This window comes from Zea mays, chromosome 10 (genome assembly GCF_902167145.1).
Source record: "Zea mays cultivar B73 chromosome 10, Zm-B73-REFERENCE-NAM-5.0, whole genome shotgun sequence".
In the NCBI taxonomy this organism is placed as follows: Eukaryota; Viridiplantae; Streptophyta; class Magnoliopsida; order Poales; family Poaceae; genus Zea; species Zea mays.
The window spans coordinates 103889205-103901355 of NC_050105.1; the positions used below are offsets into that span (position 1 = coordinate 103889205).

Here is a 12151-nt window from a genome sequence, read left to right on the forward strand (position 1 = left end):
TCTTTTTGCATTCGGATCGAATACGAATATTACTAAGTTGTGGCGGATAAGATTAAATATCCAAATTTAAGAATACAGATACATATGAAGATAGGGTATTTGAGTATCCAGACTCGGATATTTATCAATTAGACATATCGAATTCGGTTACTTACAAATAATATCAGTAACATTACACCCCTAACTGAAACTAGCAAAAGATCGACTTGGACTTCCTATACTTAGAGAAGAATTTCTCTTCAATATGCTTTAGTAGTGTTCTCTAAATATAATGGACGTTTTGTGTCCTCTCTCTATATATTTTATTTTATCGTTTTAAATAACAAATTAAGTAAAACTAAAATATATAAAAATATTTGAGACTGATAAATAAGTACGTATAAAAGTTTAGAGTAAAATATATCTATACAATAGACATTCATGTATAGATGATGAGATATAGAGAATGATATTAGAGGAGAAATATTTTGGAAAAGAGTAAAAGCTTGTTTGGGACAACTTTTATTTTGAAGAGCTTTTCTGAGAATCTAGATTCCTGGATAATCTAGTTGTCACGAGAATCTGTACATCGTGGGGCTTATGTGTAGATGAAAATGGAGTTTGCACGGTTTAGGGTTTAGGAAGCGATAGATTCCTTCTGTTGCAATGACTCGACGGATTCCGCATTAATGTCGATTTGAGCGATTTTCACGAAAACGAGAAACGGAACATTTGACAGCCAGAAGCCAATTTTGGCGATCAAATTTTGCTAGAAGCCAAAACAAATAGGTCCTAAATGGGAGAGATATAATGGTCGAGATAGTCAAACCTTAGATCGTAGCGTGTCCTGTTCATGGTTGCCACTAGGTGCCCACTCCCCTCTCCTTACGTGCCATTCGACACCAGGGGCGAAGCTATATGTTGTCTGGCGGGTCCACATGCACCCCTAAAAATAAAAAAAACAGTTATAATGGTCAAATTTTCACCATATAAGCACCACCTATATCTCATCTATATACATCCACAAGAGATGTGCACCCTCTTCATATTTGCTTCCTTAGAGTCAAAGATATGTGCAATGCATTGAGATCACAAGAAACATTTAATGAAAGTTATAGAAATGATATAAATAGGGAGAGCAAATTAGACTACACATTTTAGTTACAAAAAGGTACAACTACAAAAAGGTAGTGGAGACTAACTTAAAATTGCAAGGAAGAAGTTGCTTCTAAAAACTTGAACAATCTTTTTAAGACGTTTACGCAGAAATCTGTAATTATTTTTTGGTTAATAACCATCGGGTCAATAAAATTGATATTGAAAGTCCCTGCTTTACAATATCTCCGGATCTCTATCCTTCATAAAACAAAGTAGGTGTAAGGGAATACCATGTAGCATTAAATATATATAATTCAATCGTGTACAAGAGAAATGCAAACATTTAAAGAACCCAACGAATGAGGAGAGAGATGTCTAGAATATTCTGCTGGTATATCTTAAATATACCTTTGAAATTTGGCCGTACCACATCAACAAAACATTATAGAAAGGACAATCTTTTATAAGCACACCAAAACATGCCCTATTAATGGTTGTCTCCCTCATGTATGAGTCATGGAATCTACGCACACTTCTTCTGGTCGGACTAGAGGCTTGCCATGCTAGTGTATCCATGAGAGCTCTTGTGATGGTACACTTTTATTTGGACATTTTATGTGCTTTAATCAGCATGTGCTTGTAGTAGCTAGAGATGCAATTTTTTTCTTTGTTTTCTTGCTCATCTTTAACAAAGAAGTCTTTTTGGATGCATCTATTAGTGTTTCCTTCTCGGGTATTGTTGTTTTGAAATGTTCCTTCACTTCTACGCTGATGATGTCATTCAACTCCTCGTCGGGTAACTAATAATATGAGCAACACATAACAAATAATAGCATATCCATGTAGCAGACTGTTTTGATGCAGTTGCAACATTGAGAGAACTGGGCGTTGTTACTCCCTAGTAGTCGTTTTCGACAGCATTTCACATATCAAGGCGGATGCTACTTTCCACTCTTATAATTATGTGTTTCTATACTCTTTTCAAGAAGTTTTGTATCTCAACTGGTTATCAGCCCTACTATAGGGCATACATATGCGCTGTTGCCTAGGTTCGAAACCTGGTATTTTTTAATTTTTTTTGAGCTTCTTGCTGCTTTTTAGCTTCGCGTGTGCACGCTGACTTCCTTTCAGCTTCTTTGAAAAAAAAACGGCAGAATGATGACTAGTAAAAAGAACTCGGAGGGAGTACAACACATCCATTTAGCAACCAGAAACTAGATCTAGTTACAACATTGAGAGAACTTACAACATATCCATTGTCGCACTTGATAGAGCAATGGTTAGTACCTTGATGACGCAGGAGGGCGCACAGTCAATAGAGGAAGAGCAGAGGCGACACAGGGAGGGCATGTGTGGCCGATGGGGACAATGGTGGCAAGCAAAGGTTGTGGTTGGGCTCAACGAGGGTAGGGAGGGCGCACAGCTTGACAGGAGCGTGGGATTGTCGGGTGAGGGAATGTCATGAACAAAGTGAACAAAGGGTGAAGTTGGTCTCTGAAAGGAGCGAAACCCAGAGAGAGAGAAGGTATCGGGTGGGGGGGCTCGATCCTACCGCCCACTGCTCGCCGTCGTCGCTTACCCCCCCAACGGCTTCCGGCCCATTCGCCATCGCAGCTAGGGCAAACAAGGGAGCCGGCGAGGCGAAGGGGGATTCAGCGTTGCAGCTGGCAAGTTCGTTGGTGGTAGCGCTCTGCCTTTCCACACTAGGGTCTTCAGCGTGCGGCGCAAAGGTCATTCCCACTAGTAAGTATTGAGGTCTGTTGTCTCCTTGTTTGTGCGCGGTTGGGGTGTCAGCTTGTTCGCGGCGCCTGCCGTTAGGGGGTTGGGGTTATGGAGTTTGGGCTAGAAGATGACAGGGTTGATGACGATTTGGTTATCACTTTCTCAAGGGTGAGAAGGATGGCAAATCCAATAGTTGCTATAGATCATTCATGCACGAATGCACAACATGTCCTATCGAATTCCAAGGTGGAAGAGGGTTCTACCGGGGATGGTCGTTTGGAAGTTGGGGAGGAGAAGCACGTTTGTATGGGCCTCTCCCTGGCCCAGGTGTTCAGGCATTCCTGGAGGCCCATTAACTCGAAATGGCTATGGGTGCCCAGGACCAACATTCTCTCAGGTAAAGGATACTAGGCAAGACCAGAAGAGGTACGCCGGCTAGGGCAAAGTGCTAGGCGTATCAAGAGAGTTGAGCCACCGACACCATTTGAGCGATCCTTTTCTCAGGTGGTTAAGGAAGGAGGGATGGCGTGGAGAACGGAACCAGGAGGAATAGTTGGAAGCGACCCCCTAAGGATTGGATGGAAGATGATGACTTATTGGATTCAGAGTTTAGCAGGGAGGAAGACCTACGAGCCAAGCTCTAGAGAGCCCCAGGGGAACAGACTGAGCAGGATCAGCAAGAAATTGGACATCATCGTCAAGGAAGTTTTACAGGTAACAAGATTCCTCGGAGGGGTGGTTTCTGGAGAGGGCGTGGGAATTTTGTGCCAGCCAGGGGTGGCTTTGGGGGTAATTGAAAGGGAATTAGGCTTACACCTTTTTCCTAATTGATTTTGGTGGTTGAATTGCCCAACACAAATAATTGGACTAACTAGTTTGCTCTAGTCTATAAGTTTTTACAGGTGCCAAGGTTCACAATAAGCCAATAAAAAGACCAAGAAAGGGTTCAAACAAAGAGAGCAAAAGACAACCCAAAGGCACCCTGGTCTGGCGCACCGGACTGTCCGGTGTGCCACCGGACAGTGTCCGGTGCACCAGGGCACTCGACGCTGAACTCGCTACCTTCGGGAAAATTAGAGGGCGCTCCGCTATAATTCACCGGACTGTCCGGTGAAGCACCAGACAGTGTCCGGTGCAACACCGGACTGTCCGGTGTGCCAGCGGAGCAACGACTACTTCGCGCGCAATGATCGACTGCAACGCATTTAATGCGCGCCTGCACGCGCAGAGGACAGAGGAAGCGCAGTTGGCGCACCGAACAGTCCACAGGACCTGTCCGGTGCACCACCGGACAGCCCAGGGGCCCCACAAGTCAGAGCTCCAACGGTCAGAACCCAACGGTTGGCTGACGTGGCTGGCGCACCGGACAGTGTCCGATGGCGCACCGGACTGTCCGGTGCGCCATGCGACAGCAGCCTTCCAACGACCATATTTTGGTGGTTGGGGCTATAAATACCCCAACCACCCCACATTCAATGGCATCCAAGTTTTCCACCTTCAACACATTACAAGAGCTATAGCATTCAATTCTAGACACAACCAAAGAGATCAAATCCTCTCCCAAGTCCGGAATCACTCCAAATCAATAGTGACTAGAGAGAGCGACATTTGTGTTCATTTGAGCTCTTGCGCTTGGATTGCTTCTTTTCTTTCTTATTCTTCTTGTGATCAAACTCAATTGTAACCAAGGCAAGAGACACCAATTGTGTGGTGGTCCTTGCGGGAACTTTGTGTTCCGTTTGATTGAGAAGAGAAGCTCACTCGGTCTAAGTGACCGTTTGAGAGAGGGAAAGAGTTGAAAGAGACCCGGTCTTCGTGACCACCTCAATGGGGAGTAGGTTTGCAAGGAGCGAACCTCGGTAAAACAAATCATCGTGTCTCGCTCTTTATTTGCTTACGATTTGTTTTGCGCCCTCTCTCTCGGTCCCATTTATATTTCTAACGCTAACCCAGCTTGTACTTGTGCTTAAGTTCATAAATTTCAGATTCGCCCTATTCACCCCCTCTAGGCGAATTTCAATTGGTATCAGAGCCCGGTGCTTCATTAGAGCCTAACCGCTCGAAGTGATGTCGGGAGATCACGCCAAGAAGATGGGGATCGGCGGTGAGAAGTCCGCTACAAGCCACGGGAAGGCTCCATCTGGGGAGTCCGCCAACAAAGTGAAGGGATCCCCTTCACACAACAAGTCGGGTCGGAGCGGTGACAAGAAGAAGAAGATGAGGAAGGTGGTCTACTACGAGACCGACTCCTCGTCACCATCCACCTCCGGCTCCGACACGCCGTCCGTAACTTCTAAGCGCCATGAGCGCAAGAAGTTTAGTAAGATTCCCCTACGCTACCCTCGCATTTCCAAACGTACTCCTTTACTTTCCGTCCCATTAGGCAAACCACCTATGTTTGATGGTGAAGATTATAATATGTGGAGTGATAAAATGAGGCATCACCTAACCTCACTCCACACAAGCATTTGGGATGTTGTTGAAATTGGAGTACAAGTACCATCACCGGGGGATGAAGACTATGATTCGGACGAGGTCGCCCAAATCCGACACTTCAACTCCCAAGCCACCACTATACTCCTCGCCTCTCTAAGTCGAGAGGAGTATAACAAGGTGCAAGGGCTAAAAAGCGCCAAGGAGATTTGGGATGTACTCAAGACCGCGCACGAAGGAGATGAGGTGACCAAAATCACTAAGCGGGAGACGATCGAGGGGGAGCTCGGTCGGTTCTGACTCAACCAAGGCGAGGACCCTCAAGCCATGTACAACCGCTTAAAGACCTTGGTGAACCAAGTGCGCAACCTCGGGAGCACCAAATGGGATGACCATGAAATGGTCAAGGTTATTCTAAGATCCCTCGTTTTTCTTAATCCTACGCAAGTTCAATTAATTCGAGGTAATCCTAGATATACACTAATGTCTCCCGAGGAAGTAATAGGGAATTTTGTGAGCTTTGAGTTGATGATCAAAGGCTCAAAGAAAATCATCGATCTAGATGGCCCCTCCGCACCCGAAGCACAACCGGTTGCATTCAAGGCAACGGAGGAGAAGAAGGAGGAGTCTACATCAAGTAGACAACCCATCGACGCCTCTAAACTTGACAATGAGGAAATGACGCTCATCATCAAGAGCTTCCGCCAAATCCTCAAACAAAGGAAGGGGAAAGATTACAAGCCCCGTTCCAAGAAGGTGTGCTACAAATGTGGTAAGCCCGGTCATTTCATTGTTAAATGTCCGTTATCTAGTGATAGTGACAGGGGCGACGACAAGAAGGGCAAGAGGAGAGAAAAGAAGAGGTACCACAAGAAGAGGGGCGGCGATGCCCATGTGTGCCGCGAGTGGGACTCCGAGGAGAGCTCCTCCGACGAGGACGCCGCCAACATCGCCATCACCAAGGGCCTCCTCTTCCCCAACGTCGGCCACAAGTGCCTCATGGCAAAAGACGGCAAAAGGAAGAAGGTAAAATCAAAATCCTCCACTAAATATGAAACCTCTAGTGATGAGGATAATGTTAGTGATGAGGAGGATAATTTGCGTACCCTTTTTGCCAACCTAAACATGCAACAAAAGGAAAAACTAAATGAATTAATTAGTGCTATTCATGAGAAGGATGATCTCTTGGACTCCCAAGAGGACTTCCTAATTAAGGAAAATAAGAAGCATGTTAAGGTTAAAAATGCTTATGCTCTAGAAGTAGAAAAATGTGAAAAATTATCTAATGAGCTAAGCACTTGCCATGATACTATTGCCAACCTTAGAATTGAAAATGCTAAACTAATTGCTAAGGTTGATTCTAATATTTGTGATGTTTCAATTCCCAATCTTAGAGATAATAATGTTGAATTACTTGCTAAGATTGAAGAATTAAATGTTTCTCTTGCTAGCCTTAGAAATGATAATGAAAAATTAATTGCTAAGGCTAAAGATTTAGATGTTTGCAATGTTATAATTTCTGATCTTAGAGATAACAATGATATTTTACGTGCTAAGATTGTTGAACTTAATGCTTGCAAACCCTCTACATCTACCATTGAGCATGTCACTATTTGCACTAGATGTAGAGATGTTAACATTGATGCTATTCATGATCATATGGCTTTAATTAAACAACAAAATGATCACATAGCTCAACTTAATGCAAAAATTGCCGAGCATGAGATAGATAATGAAAAATTTAAATTTGCTCGTAGTATGCTCTATAGTGGGAGACGCCCTGACATCAAGGATGACATTGGCTTCTAAAAGGGGGACAATGTCAAACTTAATGCCCCTCCTAAAAGATTGTCTAATTTTGTTAAGGGCAAGGCTCCCATGCCTCAGGATAACGAGGGTTACATTTTGTACCCTGTCGGTTATCCCGAGAGCAAAATTAGGAGAATTCATTCTAGGAAGTCTCACTCTGGCCCTAATCATGCTTTTATGTATAAGGGTGAGACATCTAGCTCTAGGCAATCAACCCGTGCAAAATTGCCTAAAAGGAAAACTCCTATTGCATCAAATGATTCCAACATTACATTTAAGACTTTTGATGCATCCTTTGTTTTAACTAACAAATTCGGCAAGGTAGTTGCCAAGTATGTTGGGGGCAAGCACAATGGGTCAAAGACTTGTGTTTGGGTACCCAAAGTTCTTGTATCTAATGTCAAAGGACCCAAAACCGTTTGGGTACATAAAATCAAGAACTAAAATTGTTTTGTAGGTTTATGCATCCAGGGGCTCAAGTTGGATCATCGACAACGGGTGCACAAACGACATGACAGGGGAGAAGAAAATGTTCTCCTCCTATGAGAAAAACCAAGATCCCCAAAGAGCGATCACATTCGGGGATGGGAATCAAGGTTTGGTCAAAAGATTGGGTAAAATTGCTATATCACCTGACCATTCCATTTCCAATGTTTTTCTTGTAGATTCTTTAGATTACAACTTGCTTTCAGTTTCGCAATTATGTAAAATGGGTTACAATTGTCTTTTTACGAATACAAGTGTTACTGTCTTTAGAAGAAGTGATGATTCAATAGCATTTAAGGGAGTGTTAGAGGGTCAGCTATACTTAGTAGATTTTGATAGAGCTAAACTCGACACTTGCTTAATTGCTAAGACTAACATGGGCTGGCTCTGGCATCGCCGACTAGCACATGTTGGAATGAAGAATCTTCACAAGCTTCTAAAGGGAGAACACATTTTGGGACTAACAGATGTTCATTTTGAGAAAGACAGGATTTGTAGCGCATGTCAGGCAGGGAAGCAAGTTGGTGTTCATCATCCACACAAGAACATCATGACAACTGACAGGCCACTCGAGCTCCTACACATGGATCTATTCGGCCCGATTGCTTACATAAGCATCGGTGGGAGTAAGTACTGTCTAGTTATTGTGGATGATTATTCTCGCTTCACTTGGGTGTTCTTTTTGCAGGAAAAATCTCATACCCAAGAGACCTTAAAGGGATTCTTGAGATGGGCTCAAAATGAGTTTGGCTTAAGGATCAAAAAGATTAGAAGCGACAACGGGAAGGAGTTCAAGAACTCTCAAATTGAAGGCTTCCTTGAGGAGGAGGGCATCAAGCATGAGTTCTCTTCTCCCTACACCCCACAACAAAATGGTGTAGTGGAGAGGAAGAATCGAACTCTATTGGACATGGCAAGAACCATGCTTAATGAGTACAAGACTTCGGATCGGTTTTGGGCCGAGGCGGTCAACACCGCCTGCTACGCCATCAACCAGTTATATCTACACCGAATCCTCAAGAAGACATCGTATGAACTCCTAACCGGTAAAAAGCCCAATGTTTCATATTTTAGAGTCTTTGGTAGCAAATGCTTTATTCTTGTTAAAAGAGGTAGAAAATCTAAATTTGCTCCTAAGGCAGTAGAAGGCTTTTTACCAGGTTATGATTCAAACACAAGGGCATATAGAGTCTTTAACAAATCCTCTGGATTAGTTGAAGTCTCTTGTGACATTGTGTTTGATGAGACTAATGGCTCTCAAGTAGAGCAAGTTGATCTTGATGAATTAGGTGATGAAGAGGCTCCGTGCGTCGAGCTAAGGAACATGTCCATTGGGGATGTGTGTCCTAAGGAATCCGAAGAGCCTCCACAAACACAAGATCAACCATCCTCCTCCACGCAAGCATCTCCACCAACTCGGAATGAGGATGAGGCTCAAGATGATGAAGGAGAAGATCAAGGAAATGAGCCACCTCAAGATGACGACAATGATCAAGGGGGAGATGCAAATGATCAAGACAAGGAGGATGAAGTTCCAAGGCCGCCACACCCAAGAGTCCACCAAGCAATCCAACGAGATCACCCCGTGAACACCATCCTTGGCGATATTCAAAAGGGGGTAACTACACGATCTCGTGTTGCACATTTTTGTGAGCATTACTCTTTTGTTTCCTCTATTGAGCCACATAGGGTAGAGGAAGCACTACAAGATTCGGATTGGGTGGTGGCAATGCAAGAGGAGCTCAACAATTTCACTAGGAACGAGGTATGGCATTTAGTTCCACGTCCTAATCAAAATGTTGTAGGAACCAAGTGGGTCTTCTGCAACAAGCAAGATGAGCATGGTGTGGTGACAAGGAACAAAGCCCGACTTGTGGCCAAGGGATATTCACAAGTCGAAGGTTTGGATTTCGGTGAAACCTATGCACCCGTAGCTAGGCTTGAGTCAATTCACATTTTACTTGCCTATGCTACTTACCATGGCTTTAAGCTTTACCAAATGGACGTGAAAAGTTGTGATACCCGGTTCACAAAGAAGAGAAGTTGGGGGTTGTTCTTTTTGGTTTTTTTCCTCATTTGGTTGTTGCATTTTGGGGATTTGGAATTTGTGGAAAACATTCACAACTAGGGCAGTAGAATTTCTTTGGTTTGGCGCTTGTGATGGGGTCGGGAGCTGTCGCATGGGCTAGTTGGGCCGCGATTAGTGATTCGGCCCACTATCCTTCCCAAACCCTAGCCGCCCTCCCCCCTAACCCCCTTCCCCTTTGTGCAGCCGCCCCCACTTCCCCACCCTTTGGCCGCCGCCCCCCTTCCATCTCCCCCCTCTCTCAATCCTTGCAGCCACACCACCAAGCCCTAGCCGCCCCCCCCATCTCCTCCTCCCAAGGTACCATTCCTTGCCACTCGGATCGTCGTCGCGTGGTGTGAATCTTCAATCGTTTTGGTGGAGGGAAGAAAGGAGGAAGAAAAGGGGGAGAATCCAAGGTGATTTTTGTGTTCATCTCTTGTTCATTTGCGCTGCAATCCAATTGATTAGATGTTGCGTATGCGATTGGGTAGAGGGGTTGTCCAGAATTTTAGGTGGTGGATGAACAGCAGTAGTTCTAGCAGTTTCTGGGCACTTTTCGTGGGAAATTAATGGGAATCAGTTTGGGAATCATGTAGAACTTTGTCTTACCTTCCCAACGAGTATTTATGCGCTCAATTTGGAGTTATAAATTAAAAGTTATCACCGTTTGAATCCGGGTATGTGGCTGTCCAAAAAACAGATTTTTAGGGAGATGAACAGCAGCAGGATTAGCAGTTTCTGGGGATTTTTCGGGAGTAATTAGTGTTAATCAGTATGAGAATCATGTAGGGATTTTTCTTATCTTTCCAACAAGTACTTATGCGCTCGATTCGGAATTATATTTTAAAGGTTATCGCTGTTTGAATCCGAGTATGTCACTGCCCAAATCAGGAAAAAAACAGATTGCATGGTTTATTTTGTGGACAGTTTAGGGGTAATTAGATGTTAGAATTTAATCACAAATTGTATACAAAACTTGTGGGGAATTTTATGTAGTTGTCTCTGGAGTTTTTGTTTGACACCATTGCTGTCTTAATTTTAAAGTTATGGAATTGTTAAGCAGCGCCGCTACAGTTTGGTTGGTGTGGGGAGAATTGTTACCGCGGCGGGGTTTGAGATTGCACATAGGTGCGGCGTTGTTCTTGAGGCTTATTATGTGAATTTGGTGCACTAAGTTGGGTGTCAAAAATAGGTGGTGGACTTCCGGATCGTTCTTAGGGATTTGCCCAAACTCCCGGTGAAGGCAAGTAAAACTGTGATGGTTATTCCTTCTGTCAAATGAGGAGTCTTATACTTGATTATGTCGTGCTATTGTGTCCATATTCATATTTTTTTATTGAGTACCATCATTTGAAAAGGTTCATGTTTCATGGATTTCATATGTTGAGTTTGAGGTTTGATTATGTTACTCAAGTGGTTATTATGTGGAAGGGGTGGAAGTATATGTCTAGCACATTTTATTTGAGAAGAACTCACGATGTTGTCATGCATAATGCACTCATCATCCATTGCATTGAAGTTTTGTCACGATCTTATGGTCCGACCGTACCGGTACATTGAGCATCATATGTTGCCCGAGAAGGGGTATGATGCAGCTTCATATCCTTAGAGATATGGAGGCAGAAGTCATTATTGTATCTGTAGCCATGTGCATTCATGGGAGAGGTGTGGAATCTATTATGTGGATGTGGATAATCTGGTCTTGTGCATGGTGTTTCTTCTTGACGTTAAGTATTTAGTTACTTTTTTACTTGCTGCAATTTAATGTTCAAAAGGGAAGTTTGAACCACATGGGTGTTTAAGCACAGTTGATTTACTATGCCCAATTTGTTGTTGTTATGTTTACTTGCTGAGATGTGTCACATCTTGCATTGTTTGATGCAGGCACCTAATTTCTGCTTTGGGAAAAGAGGGATGTAGCAGCACGACCACTACACCTTTAATAAAGGAACCACCACTTAATAATGTTGTTAATCAGAGAGGGTCAAGTCTAGTGAATTACTTTGTTCTTGGTTGAGCGTTTGTTTTGGGGTGGGCTGAGTTCCTTATCTCATTTGTTTTTGTTTCTGTTGGGTCATGAATGTGTTTTACCACTTTTGCATTTAAATTCTACTACGTAGATTATCTGTCTTTATATCCTGTTTGAACCACATGTTTCCCCTCCTTGTTATGCTAGTTTCAAAGGAGGTGCTGCCGGATTTTGCAGTATTTCTCTCTTTATTACATCTCTTGTGTTGAGTAAGTTTGGTGGGAGGAGTTTTGGTAATATCCATTGTGTGTGACTAGTGGGGTGTTACAAAAGTGCTGTCCTCAATGGACCAATCAAGGAGGAGGTCTATGTTGAGCAACCTCCCGGCTTTGAAGATAGCGAGTACTCTAATCACGTGTATAAACTCTCTAAGGCGCTTTATGAGCTAAAGCAAGCCCCAAGAGCATGGTATGAATGCCTAAGAGATTTTCTTATCACTAATGGCTTCAAAGTCGGAAAGGCCGATCATACTCTATTCACTAAAACTCTTGACAATGATTTGTTTGTATGCCAAATTTATGTTGATG

The 12151-nt window shown here is 43.5% G+C and overlaps 1 long non-coding RNA gene across 1 annotated transcript; it reads left to right on the forward strand.

Moving 5' to 3' along the window:
* Positions 1-9786: 9786 nt before the first annotated feature.
* Positions 9787-11837, forward strand: LOC118473573 (uncharacterized). The gene is made up of 2 exons (XR_004853253.1): positions 9787-10011; positions 10788-11837. It is a non-coding gene; the product is annotated as an uncharacterized lncRNA (long non-coding RNA).
* Positions 11838-12151: the final 314 nt, after the last annotated feature.